The sequence below is a fragment of the Podarcis erhardii genome (genome assembly GCF_964252035.2).
Source record: "Podarcis erhardii genome assembly, chromosome: 7".
Classification (NCBI taxonomy): domain Eukaryota; kingdom Metazoa; phylum Chordata; class Lepidosauria; order Squamata; family Lacertidae; genus Podarcis; species Podarcis erhardii.
The window spans coordinates 19,328,285-19,340,629 of NC_138511.1; the positions used below are offsets into that span (position 1 = coordinate 19,328,285).

The following is a 12,345-nucleotide window of genomic DNA, read 5'->3' on the forward strand; positions in this document are numbered from 1 at the left end:
TGTTTGTGCCATTTTGAATTCCACAGAGAAAGGCGGCATGCCAGTTTTGCAATCTGCAAATTAAACCATGGTCAGAGCAAGTGATCCTGTTGACATTCGGTGATGGTTGGGACCATAATGGTAAAGTGAGCCTGTTGGATAGCTTGGGTGAACCCAATGGGCATCCTTTTTCTTCTTCTTTTTTTGAGTTTCTAAAACCAAACACAGATGTACAGCATGAATTGATGTGACAGTACGTTGTAATCCGGGGGCAGATCACTGTTTCTTTCCAATACATTGATTTTCCAATTGCTGTGTGCCAGCATGTCCGTAAATTATTCTGTGTATGCAGCAGCTTTGCTATTTGTTTTTAGGTGATCTCTAAAATCACGTTCAGGGATATTAATGGTGTTTTCTCTTAGCTTTGACTTGGTTTGTTTGTTTTGGAGAATGACACAAGAAACTTTCAAAGAGAAGTCTGCACAGTATCCTGATGAGCTCAAATTAACTTGAGGCTTCTCCCCAACCCTGCTGTTAAAACTTTTAAAAACTTGTTTGCTAATGGCATTTTTGTGGCTGTATATCTGATGGTTTTAGCCTACTCTGGTAATGTGATGCTGGCTGTTCCTTGTGGCAAACCTGTCTTAAGGCAAGGTTAAAACTGCTCAAGCCCAATTAGGGATGACTTTAACATACCATGCATCTTCACAGAGTGATTTTTTGGCTTTCTCCCAGGATTGAGATGGATTCAGGGTAGACGTGGGTCCAGATCAGTCGAATATTGCACTGGATCAGTTGCTGTTTCTCTGGGGAGACAGGGCAGTTGGGGAGGCTTGTTGACCCACGGGAATGAATGGACATGACTATGTTATGTCCATTCATTTCATTGGTTCTTCTTTGAGTGGGACTTAGTTTTATACAACATAATTTCTCTTATGTAATTTAGGCTTTTTGCAGTTGTTACTTGGATTTGCTTCAGAAGTACTGTGAGTGAAAGTATTTCATTTTGGAGCATTTAATATTCATATTTTTCCTGTTAACATGGTTATTGTGTTACTAGACCGAAACAATCTATTCCAGCATGTTTTGGACATCCACAGCATGACAGTCACCTCCTCCCTCTTGTTGTGTTTGAGCTCAGTCAGCTCCTGGTATTCAAAGGTAGACTGTCTCTGTCCATGAGAGTTCCATTCAGTGGCTCACAGCCATTTTATTTTCATTCTATTATGTTTGTAAATAATGGGTCTATCCTCTATCCCAGGAGTCGCCAACATGGTGCCCTGCGGCTGCTGCAGCTTCCATCATCCCTGACCATGGTCACACTGGCTGAGGCTGATGGGAGCTTGAATCCAACAGCAGCTGGAGGGCATTGCATTGGCTGACCTTGCTCTGTGCAATTGTATCATCCGTTTAAGAGTCCCATTTCAATTTGTGGCCATCACCTCATCCTCTGGTGTGAACCTTTAGGGTTCCTCCAGAACTACAACAGTGGTTGTGGAACACAATTAACCTTTGACATAAAGTCATATTTGCAGTTGCCACGGAGTGGGAGGTGAAACAAGTCATGTTTGTGTATGTTGCATCCTTGTGAACCTTTGACATACTTCAGCATTATACCTGGTGTTCCTCAGAATCTCAAGCCTTTTTAACAGAAGCTGATAAATATTTTTCCCCGCCTCAACTCAGGGAATATTGTCTCCTGTTCCTTCTAATTCTAAATCAGGTGTCCCACCCTTTGAGGCATGGCTCCTCTGGATAGGGCCTTTGCAGTGGTGGCAGCATCCAGAATTTCAAATGCCTTCCTGGCATGTTTGCTTGGTGCCTGCTTTGTTAGTTTTTTTGGCACCAGTTTAAAATGTATTGGCATTAAAAAAAAAGATAAAACAAATTGTTATCAAAGTTTTCCAAGAATGATAGCACTACCACTAATAGGAGGGTTTATATACAGCTAAGTTTTATTTAGAGTAGACCCATTAAAATTAATGGACTCATGTTAGATGTGTTTATTAATTTCAGTGGCTCTGCTCCTTCGTAACACTTAACATTGGATACATGTTGTACAAGTAAAGGGTGATTCGTGTAGAAGAGAGATAGTGTTTCTGGTCCATGGAAGCGTGTGAAATGTTTATAACTTTGTAATTATAACACAGGTAGAAAATAATAAAATTTCGGTTATACAACTAGTATACCTTGTATTTGTCTCCTTTGGATATAGCACTCTAGTCAATGCGTATAAGAAACAAGAGCAAGCTAGGATCCTAAAATGGAGGGGTTCCTTGAATTATTTAAAAAACTTCTCATGGATTATTTGACATGCTGTTGTTGGATAGTTGTTGCCTTCTTGCTACGTTAACATTTTATTGCTTTGATTTGTATGGCACGTTAAGCCAACCAATGCTTAGTGCCAAACCATGGCTTAGTGCAGCCACTCCCCTTCCTTCCTGATCATTTTGCCTCCGTGCCGAGCTAAACCATGGCCTGGCTTAGTGTAACACTTGAACCCAGGCTTGTGTTTTAGCTCTCTCTTAGTGACATAGAAGAGCTGACTCATACTGAGGCCATTGGTCTGTCCAGCTCAGTACACTGACAGGCAGCGACTCTACATCGTTTCAGGCAGGGGTCTCTCCCATCCCCACCTGGAAATGCTGGGGATTGAACCTGGGACCTTCTGCCCTCAAAGCAAGATATTCTGCCAATGAGATACAACCTTTCCCCAAATAGAAGGTTAACCACAAGCTGTAGCCAAGGCAAGGAGGGCTCACACAGTTATCCTCTTCTGTTTTATCTTCACCTTGTGAGGCTGAGAGATAGTGACTTGCTCAAAGTCAGCCAGAAAGCTTCGTCGCTGATCAGGGATTTGAACTGACTTCTTCCTGGTCCTAGTTTTGATTCTTTAACCTCTATACCACACCCGCATATTCTAAGACAGAATTTGGGTCAGGATCCTTTTAAACTGGTGTGTCTATTTATGCTTCATATCTACTTGGAAGAATCAAATGCTGCATACATCAGTTCCAATTCAGTGCCAGGAAGCAAAAAGGGGATATTTGAAAGGCCCAATGTAATGGATTCTATAAATGGCAGTAGGCCAGTTATTAGAACAGTTGAGCCGTTGGGCTGAAATGTGGCCAGATAGAAAGCATTTTTGGCCCTGATTCCATAGTCATATTTCAAGTGCTCCGTTTTGTGCATACAGGCATTCCTCTGGGCATGTTGCTCATTCTCAGCCTCTGTTCTGCCATCTGTAAAATGGGAAATTATTGGAGGCCATTGCAGGTTAAAAAGAACAAGAAGCTAAGGGAATAGGATTGAGCAGCTAATGCTAAAACAAACAAATGAAAGAAAAAACAAAACAAATTCCTTCCAGTAGCACCTTAAAGACCAACTAAGTCAGTTCTTGGTATGAGCTTTCGTGTGCATGCACACTTCTTCAGATACAGATTCGTATCTGAAGAAGTGTGCATGCACACGAAAGCTCATACCAAGAACTGACTTAGTTGGTCTTTAAGGTGCTACTGGAAGGAATTTGTTTTGTTTTGACTATGGCAGACCAACACGGCTACCTATCTGTAAATGAAAGAAAGTTATGTGAACATAGAAAGGGATAGATATAGGAGCATAGAAAGCTGCCTTCTATCAAGCCAGATCATTAGTCCAATCTAGTTCAGTATTGTCAACACTGACCGGCAGCAGCCCTGCAGGGTTTCATGCATGAGTACTTCACAACCTTTTCTGGAGACACCAGGGGCTGAACTTGCAGCCCTTTGCCTGCAAAACATGTACTCTGCTTCTGAGCTCTGGCCCTTCCTCATATGTTGTCCCTGTCCTCAAGGGTTTGTTCACCCTTAAAAGATAAAGCCACCTTTCAGATGCTCAGACCCCACTCCCTGCTCTTGACCTAGCTGGTTGGAAGTACAATCTCCTTGGACCACCAGTAGTTCACTCAAACCACTGCCAGGTGGTGTCTGTTAGCTTTGCTAATGCTCCCAAATAAAAAAATACGGATCGGGCCAAGGATCTCATCTACTGCTCTGCCTCCGTGACTGGCCAGCCAGATACTCCAGGGGACGCTCATGAGCAGAGCAAGATGGAGGTGGCAGCTTCCTGTTCTTTGCCCTCAGCATCCCATAATCAGCAGTATATGCCCGGAACAGAGAAGCTTGAGGAGCAATGCTGATGGCTTCACCCATTCCTCTCCATATCACCACACACCCCTGAGGCAGTTGCTCGCTGTCTAAATTGCAAAGGAAGGGTGGTGGGTATTTTTGCTTTTAAATAAGAAAATAGTTGTGATGCATCCAAGAGTCAGGAAATGCAGGCTGCATCAGAGAGACATGGGCTTTGGTCCTCAACCAGGATGCCCTTTGGCAAGTGCCCCCCCCCCCCAAGCCATCTCAATCTGTGAAACGGAAGTATGAGTTTAACTTACGTTCCTATCCTTCCAAACCTTCAGCGCCAAGAGCAATATCCAAAGAGCCTACATCCCAAAGTTGCTATGAAGGGGACATTTAGCTTTAAAAACAAAACAAATGCACATACAGAATTTTGGTGCTGATCTTTGAAAGTGAAATCCATTTAGCAATATCCACTGTAGGAAGTGTGAAAGAATTAAGGAGAGGAGGAAGGCAGTTCAGGCAGGCTTCCACAACTTGGTCGCATTCACACCCTATATTCAAAGCACTATGATAACACTTCAAGCAGGCATGGCTTCCCCCAAAGCTGTCTCCTGGGAGCTGTAGTTTGTTAAGGTTGCTGAGAGTTGCCAGGAGACCCCTATTCCTCTTCCAGAGCTTTAATTCCCAGAGTTCCCTGGGAAAGGGATTGATGGTTAAACTGCTGCGAGACGGGAACAGTGGTCTCCGAACAATTCTCAGCACCCTTAACGAACTGCAGCTCGTTCTTTGTGGGAAACCAAGACAGCTTAAAGTGGTATCATAGTGCTTAAAAATGTAGGGTGTGAATGTGTCCTATGTGTTTGGTCTACAACTCCTATCAGCTCCAGCCTGCGTGGGTGGTGTTGTACAGAACGTCTGGAAGACATGAGCTTGGGGCAGCTGCCTTGTACTAAGCCCACCTTTTAGTCCATCTGTTCCAGGAACCATAGGCAGGTTGAGGCCTCCATAGTTCTGCTTGAGCAGGAGATGCCATGGGCAAAACCCAGAAACCCTCCATACATAGAACATGTGCTCTAACATCGGCCAGCTGAGCCTAACGGCTTAGTCCCAAGGCTTTTGGGGGAGCCCTTTGGTTATTTCTGTAGCTTCTGTTACACAAAGAGTTTTATCCATTTGCCAGCCTTGTTGAGTAGGCTAGGCTGGAGGCGATCACTTGCTCATGACCGTGGAGATGAGTCAGTCTCCAGCAGCACACAGGAGCAAGCTGCTCCATGGTCATGAAACTGCTTAAAGGTTTGCCAAAGCTCTGCAAACTGGGAAGGGTTTTAGGAACTCTGTACATTATTCAGGTGGTGGTGGGATTTAGTGGATAGGATTGCGAAAGGCAGAGGTGCAGGAGGCTCTTTACTTTCTCCTTTAAAACATAGTGTAATTGAAGTTGCCCCTTTTACTACTGTGTTGGGCGCCTGTCCCAATGTCCCCATACAACGTGGGGATCTGGAGGACGTGCTGTGGCTCAGTGGCAGAGCAACTGCTTTGCATGCAGAAGGTTGAGTCCCCCATTTCAGGCTGGAGAAGAGCTCTGCCTGAAACCCCAGAGAGCTGCTGCCAGCCAGTGTAGACAATGCTGAGCTAGATGGAACTTTGGTCTGACTCAGTATAGGGCAGCTTCCTATGTTCCTATTTGAGCTCCTGCAAAGGAAATATAAACTGATGGTCCAGCCCTCCCATCAGTCTTACTTTCTTCTCTCTCCCACTTACCCGGGACCCCCACGTTGATTCCCACCTTGCTTCGAAGCCAGAAAGGGCAGTTCTCTTGTCTCGTAGCCAACACCACCCACCCCCACCCCCACCCCACTTATCTGCCTGAGGATTAGAGGGCTCCAGTGCTCCCTGGGATGGGGTGGGGTAGGTGGGGGTGGCGGTGGGGGGAAGAGTCCCTTCCTTTTTGATATTCATTTGCAGGCCTCCAGTTCCTTTCTGTCCAGTCCCTGTTTATTCAAGAGACTACAGCGTTTCCATGGCAACAGGTTACTTTTCAAAGGGGGAACATCTTGTCATTATATTTAATCCGCTGCAGCTGAAGAGGGACTGAAATATTAAGTTGTTGTTGCTATGGATACCACTTTTGTTACATTGCTTTCCTTTGGTGTCAGATTTCATACACTGCGCTGGCTCCTTTGCTCCTCTCATCATCCTCCCCCCTCCTTCCCCGCTTCCAACCTTATCCCTTCCCCACCCCCCACCCCCATCTCATGGAATAAACAGCCCAACACTTCCCTCCATTATTGTTGCATTTACTCATTGACCTTAACATAATTTTTTTTAATCAACTGTGTCTTTTTATCCTTGTCTGTGTGTGTGCAAGGGTAATGCATACTTCTTTCAAAGTTTCGAGTACCCCAGAAGCTTCCCTCCACAAAAAACCCCTATGCTTCTTAACTGCATTCTTCCTTTTCTCATATTTAAACAGAGCTAGGAGGGAGGGATGTGCAGAGTAAAGGAGGGCAAAATCCAAAGTGATCCAGGCAATATCTGGAGGCAGCAGTGTTGGAGATTTGTAGGTTGAGATGTGTGGTGTATTTTTTTTTTTTTAATGCCTCTGGCAATTAGCTGATCTTCCTGCTCCTTCTCGATGCTTGTATGTGTATGCCTAGAGATAGTAAAATAAAAACCTCTGCAAAGTGACAATCTGCACTTGTGTCCAGAGAAGCAGTATATGGAACGAGGACCATTCCACAGTAGCCAAGCAGGGGATGACGCAGCCTTTGAAAACCTTGGGGAAAGCGGGTGGAGATGCTGATCCACTGAAGCTGTTCTAATAAGTGTTCCAGCCTTTGCCAACCCTGGTGACCTCCAGAGGTTTTGGACTGCAACTCCCACCACCCCCTAGCTCAGCACAGGCTGGTGGGAGTTGGAGTCCAGGAAAAGATCCTGAGGGCACCAGATTCGCATAGAACGATGGCTCTGTGATGATGGAATTTATGCATCTGAGCATGCATGGGCTGCATCAGACCAAAGGTCCATCTGGTCTAGTCGCCTGCTCCTCGCAGTGGTCTACCCAGATGCCTCTGGCAAACCCTCAGCCCAGGCTATGAAGGCAAGAGCTCTCTCAAACAGTAGCTTCCCAGCAATTTGCATTCAGTAGCACGCAGAACCAGGGCGACTAGGAAGCACTGCTTGACTTGACTTCTGTGAATGTCTTCGTTCCTATTTAAAGCTGGCCAAGCCGGCAGCCCGTTGCTAGATCTTGCAGTGTAGAATGCCATCCGAGAGGAAGTGTAGTCTTTTAAGCCTGACCTGGATCTTAAGTCTTTACCCCAGGGATGGGATGCCTGGGTGTATGCCCTCCCCAGGTGTTTGTTGGATTCCCTCTCCCATTAGTCCTGGGCAGCATGCCCAATGGTCAGGGATGATGGGAGTTGTAGTCTTGCAATATCTGTTTAGGGCCATAGGTTTCCCATCTCTCTCCATCCTGTCTCCCCCATCCCCACCTCAGTTTCTCCTCATCCCCACTGAAAAGCCCCTGTCATTTATAACCTTCCCTCTTGGGGAGCCACAGGGCTGGGCTTCTCAACACACAGAAATACCCTTTAGGACAGGGTGGTCCAACCTGTTGCCCCAGGACCGCATGCGGCAACTTTTGATTGCCCCACCCTGCCCCACCCCTTGCACACATGCAACAAGGCAATGTGTGGCCCACTTGGTATGAGAAGTTGGCCCACCTCGCTATAGAGCAGGGGTCAGCAAACTTTTTCAGCAGCCGGCTGGTCCACTGTCCCTCAGACCTTGTGGTGGGCTGGACTATATTTTGAAAAACTAAAAATGAACCAATTCCTATGCCCCACAAATAACCCAGAGATGCATTTTAAATAACAGCACACATCCTACTCATGTAAAAGCACCAGGCAGGCCCCACAAATAACCCAGAGATGCATTTTAATTAAAAGGGCACATTCTACTCATGTAAAAACATGCTGATTCTTGGACTGTCCGTGGGCCAGATTGAGAAGACGATTGGGCCAGATCCGGCCCCCGGGCCTTTGTTTGCCTACCCATGCTATAGAGTCTCCTTGTGTATGTGGAGGGTTAGCTCCAGAAATGTGCAGGAGCCGTCTCTGTGCTGGGATATAGCCTCTTATACCAGGGCAGGGTTTCTCAAACTTCTGAGTTCATTGATACCCCCCTCATAAGTTGTCAAGGCCCCAGCCCAAATTCTTAGGTGTATAAATGAAATCAAGTCAAGGAATATCAAAATATATGTCAGCTTTTAATCATCACCAATCAGTTGCCATTGCTAGGAATTGCAAAACATAAAAAGTGCGGGAGAGGATACTCTTGTATCATGGAATCATCTTATTAACTACAAAGGCACCTACATGCCCACACTTTTTATTTCCGAGGCTTATTGTTTTGTAATTCTAAAAAATATTTGCAGCATACCTTGTAAACGTCTTTTCCACCTCAGACTCTCTTTTTTTTAACCCCCTTTCAACCCCTAGGTCTTTTTTCACCCCGCGTGCAGTCCCATCGACCTGGGGTGCGTGTGTGTCAATATCGACCCTGTGGTAGGGGTTTGGATGCATCTTTTGAAAAGAGTTGAGCAACAGCAGAGCTTCTGTCTGAATCTGCTGAGCCCGGGGGCCAGAACGCAGCCCCGGCTGCCTGCCTGCCTGCCTCGTTCTGTTCAGAGTGTTCTTATGAAGACCACACAGCGTCTTTTTTTGCTATACCTCTTTCTGGGCAGGGAGCCATTGTACAGAAAGGTGTTGGAATAAAGGGATGGGTTTAGCGGCTTGTTTTTCTCACTATAAACCCAACTGTGGGAATAAAAAGAGCTGGGATTGCAGAAAAGATTACACAGAGCCGCCTGTATTTTGCAACTCGGCGAGCATTGATTCCTATTCATGCATTTCCCCTCCCTTTACATAATAAAAGTGCGCTTCATCTTTCCTTGTCTCGCTGTGAACTCCATAGAGGGAGAAGACAATACAGTGGCATATTGCAGCTGCAGGATGTTACCGGTTTGAAATAGATTCTGTGTATGCAGTGAGCATCTAGGTATGTTGTAACATGCATACACGTCCTTAAGAGGAAAATTAGGTCAGATAAATTCAGGTTGACCTTCAAAGTGCATATGATTATGTATGGTTGGCTAGGGTTTCTTCAGGCTGGTATTTAACCACTAGCCCGGTGGCCACTGGCAACCAGGAATTGCATGTAGGTGAATAAAGGTGATGTTGCAGGTAGGACAGAGCACTCCTTCTTTCCTAGCATCGAACCCAAGCACTCTGCTCCTCCACTGGCAGCCCACAGCAATCTAGAGAATCCTTCTTTTCTTTTGTAGGTTGCCAACTTTTATTCACCTGCCTGAATGTCATCTCCTTCTCCCGTTATAGTTAATTATTATTACATCACCTTCCACATATATGTATTAAGGCAATGTATGCAAAATAATAATAAAAAGCTTTCAAAAGTTAAAAACAGGAGAGAACATAATAGCAAATTAATTAAAAATAAAGAAAAGGAGACACCCATGGCACAGACCTGTTCATTCAGCTGGGGAAGCCTCCTAGAACAAAAATGCCTCCAATTGTTCTGGAAAATATCTCGTCGGAGATGCTGTTCCACAGAACAGGGCAGCCACACTAAAAGCCCTACTCTGAGTTACTGCAGAGCAGGCTTTTGAGACCTTTGGAACTCGCAGGAGAAGCTTGACCACAGTGCCCTACCGGGTGTATAAGGGACAAAGCTGTCTCTCAGGTAACCTGCTCTTGGCCAGGGGTCCGCAACCTTTTTCAGCTGTGGGCCAGTCCACCATCCCTCAGACCATGTGGTGGGCCAGACTATATTTGGGGAGGGGGCAAATGAACAAATTTGTTGCCCCACAAATAGCTGGATTTAGAAGGCAACTGGGCCACATCCGGCCCGCGGACCTTAGGTTGCCTACCCCTGCTCTTGACTGTAAGCTTCCCCACAGCTGATTCCAGGGACCTGTTTTAGGGAATGTTGGTTCATGGCTGATTGATCAGCAAAGCATTGATTGAAAGCGATTATTTTCCTCAGCTGGAGAGGTCCTCAGAGCGACTGACGTATCAGCTGAAAGCAACGTGGTTCCTGCTCTCAGGCTTTGCAGTGTAAAAAGACATGATACAAAAGGAAAAAAAGATTTGGGGGAGAGTAGAGGAAAACGAGCAAACTTGGGCAGCAAATTCTTAATGTTACATGATTCTTAAAATAAGCAGGATGGAAGCAGGCTGCTCAGAGATCAGTAACAATTATTTGTAGGCCCCTGAGAAATAGCTTGCCATCCCAACCCACCTAGAAGTAGCTGTAATAAACCTGGAAGTTGCTGACCTTTCATGCTGGGCCTCAAGTCTTCTGGGGGAAGCAAACCTTTTTGGCATAAGTAGCAATGCATGTAAGCCCTGAGGTGTGGAAAATGCTTTCTTTAAAACCTCCTTTGACCCAGAGCTGGTGTTATGGACAGTGTGTCAGATGGGTGGCAGGGAAACCTGTGTTCAAATCAGTACTCAGCCACAAAGCTCACTACGTATGGCTTGAGTCCGTTCCATGGTTTTCTGTTGACTTACTGGGTTGTTGCATGCTATTCTGAGCTTTGGAGGAAAAGTGTGGGATAAATTCACCCTAAGTAAATAAAACCTTAAAAGGTAAAGGGGACCGCTGACCATTAGGTCCAGTTGTGGCCGACTCTGGGGTTGCGGCACTCATCTCGCTTTATTGGCCGAGGGAGCTGGTGTACAGCTTCCGGGTCATGTGGTCAGCATGACTAAGCCGCTTCTGGTGAACCAGAGCAGCGCACGGAAACGCTGTTTACCTTCCTGCCAGACCTATTTATCTACTTGCACTTTGACATGCTTTTGAACTGCTAGGTTGGCAGGAGCAGGGACTGAGCAACGGGAGCTCACCCCGTCGTAGGGATTCGAACCGCCGACCTTCTGATCAGCAAGTCCTAGGCTCTGTGGTTTAACCCACAGCACCACCCGCGTCCGAAATAAAACCTTATCTTTCATTTAATTAAAAAAGAAATGTTATTGTACTTCTTTTGGAAAGGAAAATGTAAAGGAAAACACTTACAAAAGATGCTGCCTCCCAACCATAAGAGTATAAATGTTTGTAGCTGGTACCCACGCTCTTGGCATTTCCCCCAAAATAAAGGTTGACAGCTTAGCACTAAGCTTAGTTAGCAAAGGTCCAACCCTCAGGAATTTTATTTCAGGGCCACAGAGTTAAAAAAAGAAAAGAAAAGAAAGAAGCAGCAGCAGGCCTCTCAGTGCCAAAGCTGAGAGCAAAACCCTAAAATACCTATTCTTGCAAGTTAAGGTGTCCAAGAAATCTTTAGCCCAAGGCTTTCCTAGGTGTGCCTGTTAGAGGTTAGTGGTGAGTCCCATGCTGAGCAAAGGAGGGCCCAATGGGCTAAGAACTGCTGCTGGAGGCCAGAATTGGAGTTAAAATAGAGTGGCATTCTCTGCATGCAGCTAGATGGCAGCCTCTTGCTGGAGACGTCCTTTGGATGAAACATTAAACAAACAAAGGTGGGGGTGGAATCAGATCCCTTTTGCCACCACAGTTTCCGCCCCCGTGCTTTTTGGGCACTGACATTTCAGATTGGGCACACACGTTCTCTGCCTTCACTCTAGGGTGTCTTTCTGAAACGCAACCAGGATTGGTGTGTGTGTGTGTGTGTGTGTGTGTGTGTGTGTGTGTGGTGCTGGGGAAGGTTCTTGATTCATGCAAGCTGTAAGCAGACACAGCCTCGGTTTCTTTTTAAAAGGCTTTTCCCATTAGGCAAAGGCTGAACAGGGAGCAGCTGAGGCACCATGTCACCGTGTGTCATTCCTCACATTTTGCAAAGGGCTGCTTCACATGCTGTTGCTGATCAAATGACTTTGTTTTAACATTGTTTTTGGTTTTGGGGTGCACCAAGTTTCCATCTTAAACTTCCATTCTTAGCAGACGGGGAAAATAGCCTCCAGAGCCGACTTCACGAACCTGCTGCCCTCCAGATGTCCTGAACTTAAAACTCTTCTCCCCACCCCACCCATTCTGGTCTGGGATGATGGGAGTTACAGTCCAAAATAGCAAAGGCTGCTCTGGAGTCTTGCTGGAGGCTGGAGGGATTTTTCCCTGCACCGTTTTGAAATGGCATTAAAGACTAACCAGACATTCTGTGGTTTTATTCCCAGTTGTGCTCTCAAAGCAGTGGCTGTACATGCTCACCCAATACAGG

General features: G+C 45.9%; 1 protein-coding gene across 20 annotated transcripts in view; it reads left to right on the top strand.

Moving 5' to 3' along the window:
- RERE (arginine-glutamic acid dipeptide repeats) overlaps nt 1-12,345 on the top strand; it is a 344,648-nt gene that overhangs the window by 199,279 nt on the left and 133,024 nt on the right. The window lies entirely within an intron of this gene.